The 22,446-nt window shown below is 35.5% G+C and overlaps 1 protein-coding gene across 12 annotated transcripts in view; it reads right to left on the bottom strand.

Annotated features, from left to right (window-relative positions):
• The window catches only part of mmd (disintegrin and metalloproteinase domain-containing protein mind-meld), a 937,314-nt gene that overhangs the window by 825,723 nt on the left and 89,145 nt on the right, over positions 1 to 22,446 (bottom strand). Inside the window, exon 1 of one of the 12 annotated variants that reach the window (XM_089730678.1) lies at positions 993 to 1,265. The exons of the other annotated variants lie outside the window; for them this stretch is intronic. The gene's annotated coding sequence lies outside the window, so the exon portion shown is untranslated. Of the gene's footprint in view, positions 1 to 992; positions 1,266 to 22,446 lie in introns of those variants that run through there. 12 annotated transcript variants of the gene reach the window in all.

The raw sequence follows: 22,446 nt of genomic DNA, 5'->3' as shown, positions 1-22,446 counted from the left end.
TAAAAATTAAATTTATTGTATTAATAGTGGAGAGTACTTAATGGCAGGCAGCGGCTTGGCTCCTCCCCTGGCATTGCTGAAGTCCATGGGCGACGGTAACCACTCACCATCAGGGGGCCGTATGCTCGATGCAACAAACATTAACAAATAGTAAATAAGTTATTCTATTAAGGAATCCAGATTTTTCTGTGTATATTCATATTTCCTTCTAACAATGTGACTTCTAAGTCTATAACCGCATCTTCTCTTCCTTCTAAACGCCCATAATTACGTAACGTAGCGAGCGAAATCGCTACGACGTAGCACTAATTGCTACGCAACTTGTAGTATAATTGCTACGGCTTTTCTGGCGCACCTCGTGTAGAGTCACTGTGATATTCAAAGCTGTATATATATAGTAAGATTTCAGCTTTGCTTAGAACTTTTTTCGAGCAGCATTTTTTGCTTCAATTTCATTGAATAAAGTTAGCTTTCAATATATATTTAAATTTACTTTTGATGTTCGCTTTTAAATAAAGTTACAAGTCTGATGGAAACGGAAATTCAATTATGTTTGTTAAAATCTACAAAAATTTAGATAAAAGTTTAATAAATACAAGAGAAGCTTTTTTTATTTTTTTATTGTCCTTGTAGGCAGACGAGCATACGGTCCACCTGATGGTCAGTGGTTACAGTCGCCCGTGGACTTCAGCAATGCTAGTGGCAGAGCCAAGCCGCCACCTGCCTGCTTAAAAGTACATTACGAGAGAGCAGTTTTATTAATAAATTGGCGCTAAGTAAATGATTTCATTGACTAAGTATTACTACTAAGAGTTACTCAGATCTCATTTACAGAAGTACTTGTTTAATGTAGTTTTTTTTTAATAATACAAAAGCAGTTTCTAATTTTTTTTCACTCTATTGTAAAAAATAGATATCCCAAAATACATTTTTTTAAATTAATTAAACATGATTCGTAAGCAAAATAATTAATTAATGTAAACAAAACTTACCGATAGTCACTATAAAATTACAAACACGACATTACTAATAGCGAACATGTTCTCCGGAAACTCATAAGAAATATCCTAAATAAATTATTCTCTAATCTTGTTTTTTTTTTTCAAAAATAAACACCCACTTTCACTTTGTTTTCTAGAAATCCACACGATGAGTAGTAGTTCTGGAGGTCCAAAATCATTTCGCGCGCGTGAACGTTGTATCTAGCGTCATCTGTGTAGCATGGCACCTCCGACGCGCGCCGCTGTCGGCCGACGACTGACGCGTACTGCCTGTGTTGTCAGAGAAAGCGAGAAAAAAACTACCATTTTTCCCGGGACTTTTACTGGTAGGTTTTTTTGGTATACTTTTTTTACTGGTATTTAATTTAGTTATAATCACTCTACCGTTTAAATAGTCAACAAAATAATTCACTAATTTTGTTGTGTTTTCCTATTTAACTGACGCAATTGAAAATCCAAGTAAAGCTACCATCATGCGGCTCGCTTCTAACCATTATAATTAAAATTTCGTATAATTTAAATAAGCGTGTTCTGATCTCGATCTAACAAAACACGTTTTATAAGCACATACAAATTAAATTCTCAACGAGCAATCATTCGTAGAATTACGGGTGTCGTATCTCAACGGGGTCGTATTTCGTACGCATGCGTGGACCAGCCCCGCCCTGCCCCGGGTCTCACCGCACGATATTTTAAATTTCAAAGAGAATTGACAACAAATTCGATAATCGAATACGACAATATTCGTGAAAGAAAATTGCGAAGGACTCCCGTAATAGGTCACCTATTGAGTGTTGAGTTTCGTCTCTATTGTTTCGTTCGGGTTAGAAAGGGATGATCGCTAAGAAGTACACGTGCTCCGATGTTCGTTTGAGTCTAAATCGGTGATACATCTCGATCTCAATACATTCAGAGGGGATATACATAATTCAAGAGAGCTCGTTTAAAGGTACTTGGAGAAATACTACTGTAAAATGTAAAACTCTTCGCGAGTAATTTTGTACATATTTAAAAGAATTACTTTTACACTAAAAAAATATTAGTAACTTTTTTTTGTGCCTTTGTGGGCAGACGATCATACGTTCAATCTGATGGTAAGTGGTAACCGCCGCTCCTAGATGGGGCACAGACAAGCTACTGCCCACTAGATAGAAAGTCATTAGTTAAGATGCCATTTCTTCCTCATGGAAATTTTGTATGAATCCATGATTCGAACATTCGAAGTTGTCATGGCCTAAAGATAAGACGACCGGTGCATTTGTATTAAGCGCTCACCGGTGCTCAAATCTTGCAAGCCGGTACCAATTTAAAACGAATTACGTACTTAACAAATGTTCATGATTGACATCCACAGTGAAGGAATAATGTTCTGTACTGAGTTATTTAATTGTAAAAACCGATAGAGATGTAACCGTTTATTTTAAAGTACAAAGATAGAATGTCTTCATTAGGTAAGAGGAGTAATCTATTTTACCATACGACTCTATACAATAAGTAAACAAAGTGTAGAGTCGACATTTAATATTTGGTGCAGATTACGGCACAGATTAAACATTTGAGAGTCATGTGCCTACGCCACGCATAGCATCATGTAATAAAAATAAAATAAAAATCTATTTGCTTAATTACTGGTGGTAGGACGTCTTATGGGCTCACACGGGTACCATCATTCTGCCTATTTTTGCCATTGTACTGTAAAACTGTGACCTTAGAACTCATATCTCAAGGTAAGTGGCAGCATTTCTGTTGTAGATGTCTATGAGCTCCGGTAAGCAATAAAATTAAAAGGTGTGTATTTTTTAAGGATATTCGGTGCCTGCCTCATGATCTTAGCCATAGCATATTCGAAACAAATGCACTCTATCAGACGCTTTGACTAGCGACAGCGAACGCTACTAAGATATATGCAATAAAAAATTATAATTTCCACTCAGACTCTAGTGGTTAATTTTGAAGATTTTAATACCGATTCCGCACTGAAGAAATAATCGCTGTAATGAAAATAACTTAACATAGAACCCTTAACTTAGATATTGAGCTTATCGTTTCCGTTTTAGTGATTATGTTACCTCAAAAAAGACCTGCGAAAGCTCATTACTCTCGCTACGATATTTATAAGTAGATATAATAAATATACTATACGAATTTGCAACAATTGGCATATCGACAAACATGAATAAAAAATCCGATAAGATCTTTTTTTTTTTTATTGCTTAGATGGGTGGACGAGCTCAAAGCCCACCTGATATTAAGTGGTTACTGGAGCCCATAGACATCTACAACGTAAATGCGCCACACACCTTGAGATATAGTTCTAAGGTCTCAGTATAGTCACAACGGCTGCCCCACCCTTCAAACCGAAACGCATTACTGCTTCACGGCAGAAATAGGCGGGGCGGTGGTACCTACCCGTGCGGACTCACAAGAGGTCCTACCACCAGTATCTTTTATAATTATTTGTTTCCTAAATTTCAGTTCCAAATATTTACCATTTTCGCGGTCAGATCACAAAGGATTCATCAGAATGGTTTTCATTTCAGCAAATCCATAATTTGGTTGTTCGTAATACACATACCGTTCAACTGACCGAGTTGGAACTTCACATTATTTACGATAAATTAACAATTATGAACCATTCGACCACGTGTAGTATTTACTTTCAATAAACGCATCTGTTTCTATATAATAATATGTAGTATCACGTCGTCGTATCATTCCCTGCACAGCGCTGAGTATTTATTAATTGGAAAAAAAAACGAGGTTTATATTTGTAAACGACGTATATAATTTATTAATATATTCCTCTTAATACTGTATAATCTATTATATGTATGTATGTGTGTATATATGTATGTATATGTATATGTGATTTTGTATATATGTATATATACTTTTTTTGTATGTATTCGTAACTTAATATAAATTTCATTGCACCTACCACTATTTACTCTGCACTACCTTTGGTTGACTGGTAGATAATGCCTTAGGCATTAAGTCCGCCAATGTAAATTTTACATGAATATGTATATGTAATAAATAAATAAATATATTTCTTCACGCACTTATAGAACTTTTTTATTTATGGGTTATATTATAATTAAAATAACTTTAGCGGTTTTATCTCGTGTTTTTTATTGTCATTATATTATTTTTTTGGAGAAATTAACGACGGAGGGAATACCTTCCATCGAGCGGGTGAAATTGTAACGTAGACCGACCGTCCGAATGTTGTTGTTCGGAACTTGTATGTATGCAAGCTTATCTTGAAAATGTCGTAAGCGAGATTCAGGCATCTGTCAAATATCTTGCGTTGCATGATGGCTACCCGCCACAACTTTGACATTTCAAATACTCTTTAGTTATCGTTATCACAGATTCGATTATCTTCAGGATATGAACTGCGTATTAACGCGGCAACCTTAAATGTAGACACAGCTCGTTCTGAAATAGCCTTATTCAAATTTCAATTTTCAAATGGCCCGACCCTAGGTTGACTATTGACAAGTCTAAAACGGAACAGAGAAATTAGATTATCCCTTACATCAGGTATCGAAATTAAGGGTCTCCTGCCCTTTGACACTCCTCTTTAAGCTCGGCGTGTATGTGTTAGTAATATTACGTGTGCGACTGGTAAAGGGTGATGTTTGGCTTTGGCTCCGTATTAGAAACATATGCCTATTAAATAATATCAATAGTGCTTTGTCGGGCAGGATTAGAGCTTAACAAGATTATAGCTTATCAAGATTATAGCTTATCAGGATTATAGCTGTTACTAAGTGAATAGCGCCATTTGCCTTAGGATTAAGGTCTCGAAATAAGTTTGAATTAACTTTAGAACGAACTCCATCTCCACGGTGTTGATTTAACACAATTAAAATTTCATTTGTCAAACGGAATATACACTTCAGGGACAGACGATGTAGTTGTGCCCTTAGCATTACTAATAACCATGAGTGACGCCAGTTACCGTCAGTAGGGCCTTTTGCTTATTTGACTCTCACAAAAACAAGGGTACACCGGCTGAGCTATCCTTCAACCAGCACATATTATGTATAAATTGACACCAGCAATTGTAAAGATACAAGGCCACTACTCCTCGTACAGGACTGTGTTATGGCGCCTTCTGCAGGAAAACACGTCATAGCACTTTAGGAGAGGTATTCACGTCAGATCCAGACGGGGCAAAAACGATCTCTGAAAACGAATTCTAGAGCGACGGGCTTAGGCGAGTAAGGAATTAAGATACTGTTTTAAAATTCTTAGCTCAATACTCACAAGACTCGTCAAATAAACGGGAAAAGCATTCGTGAACACTAATGTGTGTGTGTAGCGAATGCACTGAATGTGCAGTGATGGGCTGGCCACGCGTCATTCACTCGATTTACTGGCCAGTCGAGCCGAAACGTGACCACGTAGAGTCGTATAAACCAATCTATACAACGGAATGTATACTCTATTGTCAGTGTAATAGAGAAAATATTACTTTTTAAGGAAATATTCAAAATTCGGTTTCGTAAAATGCTTTTGGGAATTTTTTTTCCTGGATTTTTCGTTTTGACGTAGTTTAATAATTAAATTTGCTCTACAAAAAAAAATGTTTTATTCAATTATTTCATTTCGTGCTTTCCGTTATGGATTAAAATATAGGATGTAGTAACATAGGATAGATGCATCTGAATGAAAACTAAAATCTGATCACGAATGTTACCATATAACAAAATAACTCACAAAATTGATGTTTTGACTAATACGGGTTAAACTCGCTTTTATTAGTTTCGATTTATTATTTCGAACGTTTCGCTCGTCATTATCTATGGTTTTCGTAGTCACGGACGACTTTTATTTTAATAGTTTTAATTATCTCTACGACTCGCAAAAGCCGAAAAAAATACAATGAGAGTTCTAATTAATTAGAATTCATAATTTTAAATAAAAAACGCATTGTGAGTATCTTTTAATCACATTATTATTTTGATTCGAGCTAACGTTTTTAGTGTTGCCCTCGTTGAGCTTTCGTACCACTTGATATTAAATGATAACCAAAGCTTATAGAAGCTCAACTAGAATGGAGTAAGGGACATTTTGAGACAAAAAGCTCTGTTACATTGGAGGATTGCTTTAGTGTTTCGACTGTTTAGGTGCAAATGTACATTAAATTAGAGTAAAATAATAAAATGATTGTACTGTCAACGGTCCTTGATGCATGTTTCTACGTTAATATGACTTCTTGAAATTGGTGAAAATTATGTCGAGCAATGCCATAGATAAATAGAGATCAAGTTAAATAAGATTATATACAAACAGCTTTTAAATCTATTATTATTATTTAATTATTTTTATTCAAGTATAGAAACAGTATTCGAGGTTCTGAACGGTTTATATTTTCGTTTTTATTCTTTGACCAGACTATTTTATTCACTTATTTTCATTATGTAGAGTCGTCACACATATCTAAACAATCTAAAATATGTAAAAAGGTGAAACTGTGTTATCTTCAGTTAAATGTTTTTTAAGTTCAAAAGGATCTTTCGCTACTTCCAGATTCTCATTTCGTACCCATCAATCGATAAAGCTCCAAATCAAAAAGCTCGGAGCTTCCAAATCGGGAAGCAGCAGGTAGAAACACGGAATAAACGCCGAGGGCACCGTCGGGGCGGAAATCGAATCTGGTACCGGGTGACCTGCCCTCCACGAGGTATTCACTGCGCACCCGGGAACAGATCGAACCGGGGATAATTGAATGTTTTCCACTAAACTGGCTTCTCTCGAAATCGGAGTTACCTTGATTTCGGCTTGGCAGGTTTCGTGACGAACATTTTTTATTTATTTCTTTGTTTTAATTTTGTTTAACACGTTTTGGAACGAAGTTCCTTATGCGGAGGGGTACCCTAACCGGGAAAAAAAGTCCGTAACGTAAGATTTTTTTTTATTTAATTAATTTAGTTTGTGTGTAAATTTGACAAATACATATCTGTATCACGCTAACGACATTTTCAAGATACCCTCGTTTGAATGAATACAAGTTCCGAACAACAACTTTCAGACCATCCATCTACCGAGCAATAACCCCGACGGAATTTTTTTATTTTGAAATCGTTTCGAATTTTTTTTTCTGCATTAAATCAAGAATATATTCTTAAAAGGTCATGCCCAATGTATGTGATATAATTAGGATTACTATGGCTTGTTATGACTCCGCATGAGTAGCCTACTATGACACCTACATGCTGCATATTTCTACGGCAACACTAACGTACATCTACACTGGTGGTAGGACCTCTTGTGAGTCCACGCGGGTAGGTACTACCACCCCGCCTATTCCTGCTTTGAAGCAGTAATCCATTTCGGTTTGAAGGGTGAGGCAGCCGTTATAACTATACTTGAGACCTTAGAACTTGTATCTCAAGGTGGGTGGCGCATTTACGCTGTAGATGTCCATGGGCTCCAGTAACCACTTAACACCAGGTGGGCTGTGAGCTCGTCCACCCATCAAAGCTATAAAAAAAAACGTACATTCCCATTTAAAAGTGCCGCTCAATTGATACATTCAGCATTCTGGTACTTCTGCTTATCTACGTCCAAAACAAAAAGACCTGCTCTTCAGGCATCTTATAACTAGATACAGCTTTGAAAAACCTTTATCTGTCTCCCAACATATTTTTTTCAAACAACGATTCGGAGATTCTAAAGCCATTAAGTACGTATCGACACTTTAATCAGTTAGTCCATCAAAAATGCTCTGTGACTGTAATTATTTTTGTCCTTGTCCCCCATTACGTAGGGTCAACCTAGCATATTCTCTTATCATGCTGCATATTTTGCATATTTTCGCTGCATAGATTTGGTATGAATTTGCTGTCAACCATCCTCGTGTTATGTATGTCCATTGCAACGTATCATACGGAGGAACTTTATCTGTTTCCTCTTTTGATATTTCCATTACTTCACAAATTTTTGTCTCTATGATTTTCATTTAATATTACGATAAACATTTAAATTATAATTTAAATAATTCGAACACCAAAAAGTAAAAAAAAAATATCACATTTTCTTCGTTTTTCACCGCAGATACACTCGATAAGGAAACCTTTGATATAAAAATTGAAATGAACAAAGGAAATTGATAACATTTTACTTGACAACCTCTTTTCCCTGAACCTGTGACCTTTACGAGACAAATCATATATGACGGATGACTTTATGATAATTCTCGTTTTAAGGGCTCATTCGATTAATAAATTGATGTTCTTTTCTGCTTTGGAATTTTATCAAGCTCTTTGTGCGGCGCGTACCTTCTCAATATACCAGGGCAGAAATGAAAAGACGCAGCTTGAATGTCGTGAACTTAAGGACTGAGTTAACGAGAGTAAGTTGTCATAGCTTTTTGAAATACATATTTATATGTCGTGGATAACGACTTTAGTAATATTAAAACATTGTTTTGATTATCATTTTAAATTATAAAATAATGTTTTGATAAATATCACAAAAATGTAGGGTAGACGCCGTAACGCCAGAGTATAAAATGGCGGTACGTGGACAGAGTCGTCTCAACCCATGCACCAGCCCGCTGAGTTTTTCGCTGGATCTTCTCAGTGGGTCGCGATTCCGATCCGGTAGTACATTCATTCGCAAAGCAATTGCTCTTGAGTTGTTAGGTCTCCTTCGAAGGCACTCGGGCAGTTGTTAGCAAATCCCACCCCTCCTGGCTGAGCTTTTGCTCGCCCACCTATCCTGGTGAAACTGGAAAGGCCTTCGGCAAACCAGTATTCTTTCAAAAAATTATAATAACAAACAAAACTCACTCATAAGCTTAAAACTCAACACTATATTTCCGAAAGACTGCTAATAATTAATAAGAGCAAAAAAAATGTTAAAACTTTCCCAGCATACGAACAGTTTAACCACACACGCTAACCTCCTATTAGGGGCATGTTAATTGTTCTTTTTTATAGCCCACCCAGCCTTTGGGCCGTCGACATTGATCCTTTATCTGTAGGGCTGTTTTTACCTAAGGGATGATGTGCCATAAAACATCTTAAGTTATTGGGTTGGAGCCGTATATTTCTTTGGGGTACAAATTTATCTTAACATCGGCATTAGTGCGTAAACAATAGTGTGTAATATCGCACCTTTAGAATTAAAGTGGCTTAATCCATAATTCTTGTTTTTTGATAAACGTCAAAAATGTAACATTTTAGATTTTTAATACTTTAAGTTAATTAATAACTTTAAGGTATGCGTTAGATTTAAAAGAGACAGAAAGTGCACGTTGTCCTTTTCTAGGCTAAAGTCTAAATTTAATTTTGAATTTTAAAATTTTAACTTTTTACACTTTGTATAAAATTCATTTTCTTAAAATTTTCAGTTCAGCCACTTCAATTCTTAAGTTGTGATATATTGTACCTACATTACTTCTTTTACTGGGGTAAATGAGAAGACAATTGCCTTGCTTTCTTAATGTTTACCGGAGATTATAATGGTTGGAATGTGTGAATACTGATGGTAGAACCTCTTGTGAAGTCCGCATGGGTAGGTACCAACACCCTGCCTTATTCTGCCGTGAAGCAGTAATGCGTTTCGCTTTGAAGGGTGGCGCAGCCGTTGTAACTATACTGAAACCTTAGAACTCATATCTCAAGGTGGGTGACGGCATTTACGCTGTAGATATCTATGGGCTCCAGTAACCTCTTAACACCGGGTGGGCTATGAGTTCGTCTACCCATCTAAGCAATAAAAAATAATAATAAATGAATGCCTTTAGAGTCTCAGTCAGAATCGTTTGAAAATTTTATATTAGAAGACAAGTAAAGGTTTTTCAAAACTGTAGCCGGCTATGAGATGTATAAAGAGCAGGTCTTTTTCTTTTGTATGTCGATAAGCAGAAGTACCAGAATGCCGAATGTATGTAATTAAAAAAAAATTTGAACGCCGTTGCTCTACTAGAGACTTGAGCTTCGAACTTCAATTATACGTTGAACCAACGAAGCCCGATCGCGCTCTATAACTATATATTACCTGTTAGTACAACTCCCAAAAAGCACTACCACCATTATAAAAAAACTAGTTGTACCCGTCCGCTTCGCTGGGCATTTAAAGTTAACATTATTATTTCTCACCCTCACAAAGATTCTCATCATTAACGTCCCCGTAACTGGTCCAACACTCATATAAATATTAGCCTATCCATTAAGTACATGCATTTTCTACATGAATACCAAGTTTCGAGTCAATCGGTTCAGTAGTTATAACGGAACATCCGTAAAAACCACTGTAGATTTATATATTAGTATAGATATACAATTGTACTTTTATTTATTCCTCTGCCAATGTTGACGAGCACACGAGCTCATGTTCCACCAAACGTCGAAACTCTTAGACGTTTGACTGTTAATGCTACCTTTGGCTTTGATAAGGACACAATTGCATTATCCTAATGTTTATTGTGCTCTTCAAGCCCGAACGCTTGATACACACCGCGTCTGAAAGTGGTCTATCCGTGGTCATGGCACTTAAAACAACATCGACGCATCGAGAATACACTAAATGAAAAAATGTCGTCGTCGTGGCCTAAAGGATAAGACGTCCGGTGCATTCGTGTTGAAGCGATGCACCGGTGTTCGAATCCCGCAGGCGGGTACCAATTTTTCTAATGAAATATGTACTCAACAAATGTTCACGATTGACTTCCACGGTGAAGGAATAACATCGTGTAATAAAAATCAAACCCGCAAAATTATAATTTGCGTAATTACTGGTGGTAGGACCTCTTGTGAGTCCGCGCGGATAGGTACCACCGCCCTGCTTATTTCTGCCGTGAAGCAGTAATGCGTTTCGGTTTGAAGGGTGGGGTAGCCGTTGTAACTATACTGAGATTTTAGAACTTGTATCTCAAGGTGGGTGGCGCGTCTACGTTGTAGATGTCTATGGGCTCCAGTAACCACTTAATATCAGGTGGGCTTTGAGCTCGTCCACCCATCTAAGCAATAAAAAAAAAAAAAGTGTGTGTGTCCGCTCCGACGCACGACTGGAGTTTACTGGATATAAAAAATTAAACGAAACAATACGAGAAATAGTTCTATATTACGACAACACGATACACTACAGATTATTAACAAATTAACGAGACACAAAACAAACGACTAACAAATATATGAAAATACAATAATGAGAGAAACGCGCGATCAGTACGAGGCTTTGTGGCGGACTGCCGGCGCAGCAGCCCGGCGTCACCTGCGATAACGCGGCCGCGCGTTGGCTCCTGATTGGCGCGCGCACGCATCACGCAATCAGGAGCCAATCAGGCGCATAACGCATTTCGTGTGACATGCTAGTACGATTTTGATTGGCGCGCGCACGCATCACGCAATCAGGAGCCAATCAGGCGCATAACGCATTTCGTGTGACATGCTAGTACGATTTTGATTGGCGCGCGCACGCATCACGCAATCAGGAGCCAATCAGGCGCATAACGCATTTCGTGTGACATGCTAGTACGATTTTGGTCCCCATAATTTTCATACCCCGGGCCTATATATGTAAATCGATTCTAAAGGAGTAAACTCCAAAAAAAAAAAAAAAAATGTAGGTTAGAACCTGCTAAGTATTAATGTTGGATTGTAGCATTTAAATGATTTTGAACAACAGTACCATTATAATAGAATCTAATTTTGAACAATTAAAGTCGAACGTTTATTGTAACGTCTCAGGCTTCCAACAGACTGCATAAACAAATGACGCGCGCCCAATAAGCACACAACCAAACAAAATTTTATTCATTGACGTTACGTCACAGCGACTAAGCAAGTGGAGTGGCCACCAAACTCATACTAGCCAACGATATTAACAGGCTCAACCATACGAACTTATAGCTAAGTTATCGACCCCTCTTTTATAAAACATTTAAAAGTGTTTTTACTGTTTAATCTCTCGTCTATTAATATCAATCATCACGACAAATGCCATGACTCGTCGGACCAAGCTGACCCTGTTCGACTCCATTGTCAAAAGTGTTCTTCTATTTGGATGAGACCTGGAGAGCGACCAAGACAATCACGAAACAACTGCAGGTGTTTATAAATAAGTACTTAAGGTCGATACTCCGCATATTCTGGCCAATCACTATCTCTAATAAAGACCTCTGGACTAAATATGACCAAACCCCCATCGCGCAAGACATTGTGTATCGGTAATGGCGTTGGATACGGCGCAGCGGAGTCAAGGCAGCATCAATTGCGTTTGAGTGATAACCGCGTGGCAAGAGAAGGCCTGGTTGCCCCGTACATACTTGGTGATGCACCGTAGAGAGCGAGATGAGGATTGCCGGCGTGACCTGGAGTGATGTCTAGAAGTAAGCGCAAGACGGAGTCAAGTGGAGACAACTTGTGAGGATCCTATGTACCAGCGCGGTACCTTTTTTTTTTTTTTTTTTTTTTCGGGTGGAGTGCCGAACGCTGCCACAACAACAACAGCATTCACAGCCCTTCAAATTCTTTGCAAGTGAAATTGAATAGTACTTTTGAAGAAGACTTTATAAAATCGCCCCGTCTCGATACAGCAACCCCTGATATCGGAGGCGCGCATTATGCCACCGAGTCGTGACGCAACAATGAAAGATAATATCCTAAAGTTGGGCAGAAGAACCTATATAATAGTAGCAATAAAGGGCCGGGCTATTCATCTTACTAATTTATTTTTCTGCCAAAACTCGCTCCACCGCAAACAACAGTTGGATTTCGAAGAAGATAAGGTTTTGAAATGACCGTGATCTATGTGCTTAGACATTCAGCGAGCACCTATTGAGCGTAACGATTAAACAGAGGTTCTAAACTTGCAGACAGGTACAATATTAATATATATAAATTACGTGCCACGTTGTTTGTCCGCGATGGACACCTAAACTACTGAACCGATTTTAACATATTTTGATTTTAATTTGTGTTGTTTTCCAACTTAGGCCATGGGATGGTTTTTTTTTTTCGTGCTCGCAATATTTATTAATCTAATATATAAAATTCTCGTGTCACAGTTTTCGTTGCCATACACCTCCGAAACGGCTTGACCCATTTTGATGAAATTTTTTGTGCTTATCCGATATCTATGAGAATCGGCCAACATCTATTTTTCATCCCCCTAAATGTTAGGGGTAGTCCACCCCTAAATTATTTTTTTTATTTTTTAGACAAAATTTTTAATTTCTATTTTTTTATGATACAACATACAAAAATACATACAATCCTCAATTTTCACCCTTCTACGATCAACCCTTATTTTTTATTTGCTAATTAAAAACTTTAAATTTTTTTGCGAGAATTTTGTTTTTATTTTTGTCATGACGTAGAATAAAAAAAAACATATTACTCTGAAATTTTCACCCCTCTACGATCAACCCCTATTTTTTATTTGTTAATTATAAACTTTAATTTTTTTGGCAAGATTTTCATTTTTATTTTTAATTCGTCATGAATTAAAATAAAAAATCTGATGTTACTCTCAATTTTTCATCCCTCTATGATCAACCGCTATTTTTTATTTGTTAATTATAAACTTTAATTTTTTTGGCAAGTTTTGTATTTTATTTTGTTATGACTTAAAATAAAAAAAATCATATTACTCTCAATTTTCACTCTTATATGATCAACCCCTATTTTTCCACCCCGATTAATATTTTTTTTTCTATGCACAGATTTGTAATAAGGTTGCAAGATGGCAATCAAATTTTATAATTGTAGTACGATAAATTCTTATTCAGAGTTTATAATTTCAAGTTCCTTTAATTATGTTTTTTTTTAAATTGAATTTGATCTCCCGCCCTCGCCGGTTGACTACTGATCAACTATCAATTGATCAGCTATCCCCGCCAGGTGTCACCACTCATCCAGCAAACATCACGTAGTAGGGATGAGGACGAAGCCGGTCTCCTGTCTTACTTACTCACTATACATCATAGATTATACACTTAATATATAATTTGAGAGCTATACAGTACTATACATTTTTCAGCCATGTTTTTTTGGTTTTATTTGTGTATCAATAGTATGTTCAGTAGGTCTGAGAATCGGCTACTATCTATTTTTCATACCCCTAAGTGAAAAGGGTTGTCCACCCCAAACATTTATTTTTTATTTTTATTTTTTGGATTTTTTTTTTTTTATAATGAGGTATTATGTGGTTAAATGAGGTTTTTGATCTACAGTAGAAATTCCCTAGAAATCTTATTTAAGGCAACAGAACGTTTGCCGGGTCAGCTAGTCTAATATATAAAATTCTCGTGTCACAGTTTTCGTTGCCATACTCCTCCGAAACGGCTTGACCCATTTTGATGAAATTTTTTGTGCTTATCCGGTATCTATGAGAATCGGCCAACATCTATTTTTCATCCCCCTAAATGTTAGGGGTAGTCCACCCCTAAACTATTTTTTTTATTTTTTAGACAAAATTTTTAATTTCTATTTTTTTATGATACAACATACAAAAATACATACAATCCTCAATTTTCATCCTTCTACGATCAACCCTTATTTTTTATTTGCTAATTAAAAACTTTAAATTTTTTTGCGAGAATTTTGTTTTTATTTTGTCATGACGTAGAATAAAAAAAAACATATTACTCTGAAATTTTCACCCCTCTACGATCAACCCCTATTTTTTATTTGTTAATTATAAACTTTAATTTTTTTGGCAAGATTTTCATTTTTATTTTTATTTTGTCATGAATTAAAATAAAAAATCTGATGCTACTCTCAATTTTTCATCCCTCTATGATCAACCCCTATTTTTTGTTAATTATAAACTTTAATTTTTTTGGCAAGTTTTTTATTTAGTTTTGTCATGACTTAAAATAAATAAAATCATATTACTCTCAATTTTCACTCTTATACGATCAACCCCTATTTTTCCATCCGCAATAAGGTTGCAAGATGGCAATCAAATATTAGAATTGTAGTACGATAAATTCAGAGTTTATAATTTCAAGTTCCTTTAATTATGATTTTTTTTAAATTGAATTAGATCTCCCGCGCTCGCCGGTCGACTACTGATCAACTATCAATCGATCAGCTATCCCCACCAGGTGTCACCACTGATCCAGCAAACATCACGTAGTAGGGATGGGGACGAAGCCGGTCTCCTGTCTTACTTACTCACTATACATCATAGACTATACACTTAATATATTTGAGAGCTATACAATACTATACATTTTTCAGCCATGTTTTGTTGGTTTTATTTGTGTATCAATAGTATGTTCAGTAGGTCTGAGAATCGGCTACTATCTATTTTTCATACCCCTAAGTGAAAAGGGTTGTCCACCCCAAACATTTATTTTTTATTTTTATTTTTTGGATTTTTTTTTTTTTATAATGAGGTATTATGTGGTTAAATGAGGTTTTTGATCTACAGTAGAAATTCCCTAGAAATCTTATTTAAGGCAACAGAACGTTTGCCGGGTCAGCTAGTCTAATATATAAAATTCTCGTGTCACAGTTTTCGTTGCCATACTCCTCCGAAACGGCTTGACCCATTTTGAAGAAAATTTTTGTGCTTATCCGGTATCTATGAGAATCGGCCAACATCTATTTTTCATCCCCCTAAATGTTAGGGGTAGTCCACCCCTAAACTATTTTTTTTATTTTTTAGACAAAATTTTTAATTTCTATTTTTTTATGATACAACATACAAAAATACATACAATCCTCAATTTTCATCCTTCTACGATCAACCCTTATTTTTTATTTGCTAATTAAAAACTTTAAATTTTTTTGCGAGAATTTTGTTTTTATTTTCTCATGACGTAGAATAAAAAAAAACATATTACTCTGAAATTTTCACCCCTCTACGATCAACCCCTATTTTTTATTTGTTAATTATAAACTTTAATTTTTTTGGCAAGATTTTCATTTTTATTTTTATTTTGTCATGAATTAAAATAAAAAATCTGATGCTACTCTCAATTTTTCATCCCTCTATGATCAACCCCTATTTTTTGTTAATTATAAACTTTAATTTTTTTGGCAAGTTTTTTATTTAGTTTTGTCATGACTTAAAATAAATAAAATCATATTACTCTCAATTTTCACTCTTATACGATCAACCCCTATTTTTCCATCCGCAATAAGGTTGCAAGATGGCAATCAAATATTAGAATTGTAGTACGATAAATTCAGAGTTTATAATTTCAAGTTCCTTTAATTATGATTTTTTTTAAATTGAATTAGATCTCCCGCGCTCGCCGGTCGACTACTGATCAACTATCAATCGATCAGCTATCCCCACCAGGTGTCACCACTGATCCAGCAAACATCACGTAGTAGGGATGGGGACGAAGCCGGTCTCCTGTCTTACTTACTCACTATACATCATAGACTATACACTTAATATATTTGAGAGCTATACAATACTATACATTTTTCAGCCATGTTTTGTTGGTTTTATTTGTGTATCAATAGTATGTTCAGTAGGTCTGAGAATCGGCTACTATCTATTTTTCATACCCCTAAGTGAAAAGGGTTGTCCACCCCAAACATTTATTTTTTATTTTAATTTTTTGGATATATTTTTTTGTTTATAATGAGATATTATGTGGTTAAATGAGGTTTTTATTTCTACAGTAGAATTTCCCTAGAAATCTTATTTAAGGCAACACAACGTTTGCCGGGTCAGCTAGTTAACAATAGAATGATTTCTTATGTTGATTATTGTTCTGTAATTTTCATAAGTCTAAAACAGATGGCGCCTTAAATCAGTTTTTACAGACAATTGTAATACTATCTGACTTTAATATCTCACAGATGGCGCTGTGTTAAAAATACCAACGTTTCACATAAGCTACAATTAAATGGCATAAACACCACGTGTTGCTGAGGCTAAAGTATAAGTGAATTTTATTTCGTAGTAAACGCAATACAGTGAAATCCAATTACTTTGTTTAAATTTTGGTATTAGCATAGCCGGCCGCGTGTTATTTAGAAACAAAAAACTTAGCCGCAGCAACGTGTGTCCGGGTCTGCTAGTTATTTATAAGGCGTAACTAACATACGACTTGACTGGGACGGTGGTACAGTATTTAGCGCCCACGACTGTTGCGCCGAGGGTCGTGGCTTCGATTCCCGCATCAAGCAAACATTGTGTGATGAACAGCTTTCTTTGCTCTTTGTCTGGGTGTTTATATGTATGTCGGAGACGGCCATTAGTTTGGTAGCTAAACGAAACGCAGCAAGATTCCCGAGAGATGGCAGCACGATTGCGATACGGTCGGAACTCGGCTAACTTCGTGCTGCGACAGAGCTTAGCCCATGGAGGCGCGTAGACGCCATCACACTTACCAACTAACCTCCTTGAAGAGCGGTGCCTCCGTCCTAAGAGCTGTCATTCGTTTTCGTTTGCTAACGTCAAGAGAAGATTTCTAAATTGTTCTAAGACAACAAACGTGTTTGGTGTACGCAATATTTCTCTTAGCTCGATCACCCTATTCGACCCTGCGATGGCTGTGTTAATAATTGTGGCTTCTCCGACATGTATAAATTCAAGGCAATATAAGTATGTGTGTCAGTACATGGTACCCATAGCACAGGGAATCTTAATTTGGAGCCATGTGACCGTGCGTGAATTGTTCCCAGTTTTTTCCCAGCAAACGATTTTCACTACAAACAAATAATATTTGATCAAAAATCACGACTACTCCGGTGTAATGGATCACGACACAAAGCCTTCGTATTCTTCTCTAATCTGAAGGGTCCGAGAAACGTACACATTAGAACAAAATTGACAATGAATTTTAATAAATTTGAATTTAAAATAGTGTAAGAAAACATGTTTTTATTGTAAAAAAAGCGTGGGCTGCATGGTATCAGTAGTTATAAATATTTTATGAACAGATATGAGATAGAAGGGCTATTTTGATAATATCCTGAAAAGCACCCCACGCTTTTTTTTTACAATAAAATCATTTTTTCTCACACTATTTTTAATTCAAATTTATTAATTTTTTTTTTCTATTTTTTAGTTGGATTTTCTATAAAAGCGTATTTTGTTAGTTTTTTAAACTATTATTTATTTTTCATTTTTTAGTTGAATTTCAATTTTTTCATAATTTTTTTTCATTATTTTTTTCCTATTGAATTGTCGTCGTTCTTTAATAAGTATACAAAATTCCGAGTTAATCCGACGTTTTAAAGGGGGTCAAAATCATGTTCAAAGATTCCGTTACAAACATACATACGTCTGAAGCTAATAAAAGCGTATTAAAATCACATCATACTTGTGACGGCATGCCGATGTCTAAAAGCACGGTTAAGAAGTCTTAATGTAATTTATGTTCTTTTTTTTATCATATTTTTAATTAAAACAGATTAATTACGAAGCCAATTTCCCCGCGAAGATCGGCCCTCTTTGAAGCTATTGTGATTTTGGACAATACTGAGATTGGCACTTTCATCAAGTTTTCGTACTGATGTGTATTCTAATAAAACATTAATGCAAAAGTGAAAAAGTTCTACCAATAACCCACATTACACCCATGATATTCAATATGAATGCAAAACGACCTCATCCCGGATCGTAAACTATGGAAGAGCATTAAAATATTCAATTGAATTATATTTATTGTGACCATAAAGTAGTGATAAAATTGATACGATGGAAATAATATATTTTAATATAAAATTATCGTCAGAATCGATATGGTTTACCAAAAAAAAAGGTAATGAAACGGACAGAAATATTCTCGTAAATCACACAACACATTATTCTATTGGTGAACACATTATTCTATGTTTCGCGGAAAAAAAAAGTTTACCTGTCTATCTCTGGGTTTCATGTGGATAATAAGTAAGTGATGGATGAAACTCCTTATCCTTGTAGTTGTGCATTTAGAAATACTTCATTACACAGCTCTCGATAGGACAATAATAGAAAGCGGTAAAGAGAGACGGTTTACAAACTCCATCAGTTGCGACGCTAGTTTTAGATATGAGGAAAAGTTTGAAGACCAGATTTTCTGTGAAACATTACACACTTCTGTAAGTTAGTCTTTGATCAGTAATTTATGTTTGAGTTCGAGCTCTATATAATTGTGAACTGAAGATTCAATTGTCAAACAGAAGGGAAATAAGAAGACAAGAAAACATTTTAAAGTTACAGCTGTATTAAGAACAAGCACAGTAAGAATATGTTAAAATAATATAACTATAACATACTACAAAAATGCTAATGTAGAATTAATATTCCACCGTAACTTTTTTCATACAAAAAACATACTTTATTGCCACGTATAATCACGTACCTTGCGTAAAGTGAACACTAATTCTCATTCTCCATTACTAAATTTAATTACAAATCCAGGATTATCAATCGATTTGGGTAGGTACCACCATTCTGCCTATCTCTGACAAGAGGTATGCATGCGTTCTGGTTTAAGGTATGGCAACTATGCAAATTATAATTTTGCGGACCTGATTTTTGTTACACGATTTTATTCCTTCGCCGTGGAAGCCAATCGTGAACATTTGCTACATCCGTATTTCATTAGAAAAATTAGTACCTGCTAGCGGGATCCGAACATCGTCATAACGTCACATACGAGTGTACCGGACATCTTATCCTTTAGGCCACGACGACTTCTAAATCAGGCTTCATTTCTATTGTTTACGATAATCACCTATGAGACGGACCATTCACATTCTCACATCATATGCTACGTCATCCCAATAATATAAGTTTTATTTTGCTTTTAAAAGTTATCCTCTCAAATAATTCCTCCGTCCTTATTCTTTCATAGTTTCGAACAACCGTTATCACATAAAATAATACTAAAGACAGCGAGAGGACGTGTTGCAAGCCGGCATATTGCGTATCATTGTCTTTTCTATTTGATATGATTTTTCTCGGAGATGTTCGGTGATTTAACGCTTAAGAACATTAACGACAGTCTCATTAGCTATCTCATTAAGCTTGAATATATAGCTATCGAAGTTCTAAACAACAATATTCGGACTGTCGGTTTTCCCAGTCATAACACCTGTTCATTGGAAGATCTTCCTATTGTTTTTTTTTTATTGCCCTTATAGGGAGACGAGCATACGGCCCTGATGGTGAATGGCTACCGTCGCTCATCGACGTCAGCAATTCCAAGGACAGAGCCAAGCCGATGCCTACCGACTAATACCTACCCTAGTCGTATCCAGTCGACTAGTCGTACCGTATGACTAGTTAGAACCTGAACTTGCAAACGCACTAAGAAATATAATCCCAAATAAAAACATGTATTTAGCTTAAAGCCTACACTTAAAAACATTGAATAACAAACTGAACTAATTACATATTTAAAATGATGTACTATGCCGGTGACCCTAGTCAGGAAATTAGTTCAAAGTACTAAATTATTGTATAGTCTTCGGTCCATACTTATGCTTGTTTTTAACAGCGTCCTGTGTTAACTGATTAACAACGCGTCATATATTGATGGCTGTGATTGGCCAGCGGTGACGTGATATCGCACGAGCCAATGAGAAATCAGGAAAAGCAACATTGTCCAGCACCATTTGTCTAATTTTGAATGAAAAAAGAACTTTTTGGCGGGAACGCGAGGAGTGAAGTTGTGTGATTTGTTTTATTTTGTCTATTTAGTGTTTCTTCAGGTTTAAATGTGTAATAACGGGGGTTCATTAACTTTTTAATATCTGTGAAAGTGCACAAATGTGGGAAAATGAAACAAAGCCGCTGGACGTAACTTCTCGAGATCCTCCAAAAAGTCCACTGAAAAAATCTCAGTAAACGACACCATTTTACTGAAATTATATTTCATCCCATATGATTTCATCTCATTTCATTTAATTTCATCCCATTTGATTATTGTCTCAAATTAATCATCTTCATTTCATTTCATTTCACTCCATATTATAATTTTTCATAAAAATAAGAATATAAATTAAAATAAGACATGACCTAAAAGTCTTAGTTACTAGGTCATAAAACCCCTAAAAAAAATGAAAAAAGATGGACGCGCATGTGATTTACGTATATTTGTAAAATAATTAAAAACAATATAATTACTACTTGAAGAAGTAAACGCATTTATTAATTTTCGTGGCCACCTCAAGATAACTCTAAGCAATAGACGCCACAACATGAAATTAGTGAAACTACACGTTGAAAGACTTCGTTACATAGACAGATATAGGTTAGATATTTGACAGTAAAACATATTTCCAATTCAACTAAATAATACCTAATGAATGGGTAATCAAGTTTTCATAATTTTGTTACCGAAGTGTGAAATTGAGTTATTCTAGAATTTGTAATTTTTAATTATACTACTACTACTATTCAATGATTCTTAATTTCAAACTTGAGAATGTTGTCAACTATTGCACCGTCGGTTGTATATTTAATTAAGGTGACATTTGTAACGTATCTTTCTGTTAATTCAATGATGTTCTGTATTTGTAATAATTTTGTTGATACAATTAATGAAATAAATAAATAAACATCACAACATCAACTAAAAGGTAATCTTATTAGTGAAAATTATTATCACATAAATGATTTTCTTAGGGATGACATTGAAAATAAATGGATTTTTAATTATTAGTTGAATTATGGATGAATGAATGGTAAATTATATAATATTATATCTATGCACTGCACTAAAATTCACATGTCAAATAATGAGAAAGCATACACGCTGCTTTTAATTTATGTAATAACTCATTTTCAATATGCTTGGCGAATAAATGATTTCTTTCTTTATTCTTTCTTCTTCAAAAGTTCTTCCAAAAACTTTTCTAAGCTCTAGAGTCTAGACTATAGTAGTGAGATCGGTTATTTAAACTTCACGTTAAAAATGGTCGCACAGATTGTATTAATAACATTAGTACCAATTAGAACAACCTTCTTCTTCTTTTTCTCCACCTTATCCCACTAAGTGGGGTCGGCACAGCTAATTTTTCTCTTCCATTCTCTTCTATCAGCCATCATCTCAACTCACTCTCAACTCACTCTCACTCCTCTCTCTCTCATCATTCACACACTCCATCCATGTCTTTTTCGGTCGACCCCTTCCTCCTCTACCTTACACTACCATTTCCATACATCTCCTAGTCACATGCGTCTTCTGTCTACGTATCACATGTCCGTACCACGGTAACCTAATTAGAACATCACTACCAATTAAATAACAGAATTAACTAAATGTCCGATTTCAAAAGTTAATATCATCTGCTTCTATTACCGAGATATGTTTAATACGGTGGGACTTATCATACGTTACCGGTACATGTCGCATGAACCCACCCACCGGTGTATGCAAATGCATGCCGACACGGAATAAATTAAACTGCGTCTCGTACAGCTGAACTGCAACCTAGGTTGTAAAAACATGTGCTAACCGGAGAATATAGAGAAAGAGTGCAGAATATTAATATTTTTTTAAAATTATGCCTAAAAATAC

The sequence above is a fragment of the Bombyx mandarina genome, chromosome 10 (genome assembly GCF_030267445.1).
Source record: "Bombyx mandarina strain Sakado chromosome 10, ASM3026744v2".
In the NCBI taxonomy this organism is placed as follows: Eukaryota; Metazoa; Arthropoda; class Insecta; order Lepidoptera; family Bombycidae; genus Bombyx; species Bombyx mandarina.
This window is presented reverse-complemented; position numbering and strand designations above follow the sequence as displayed.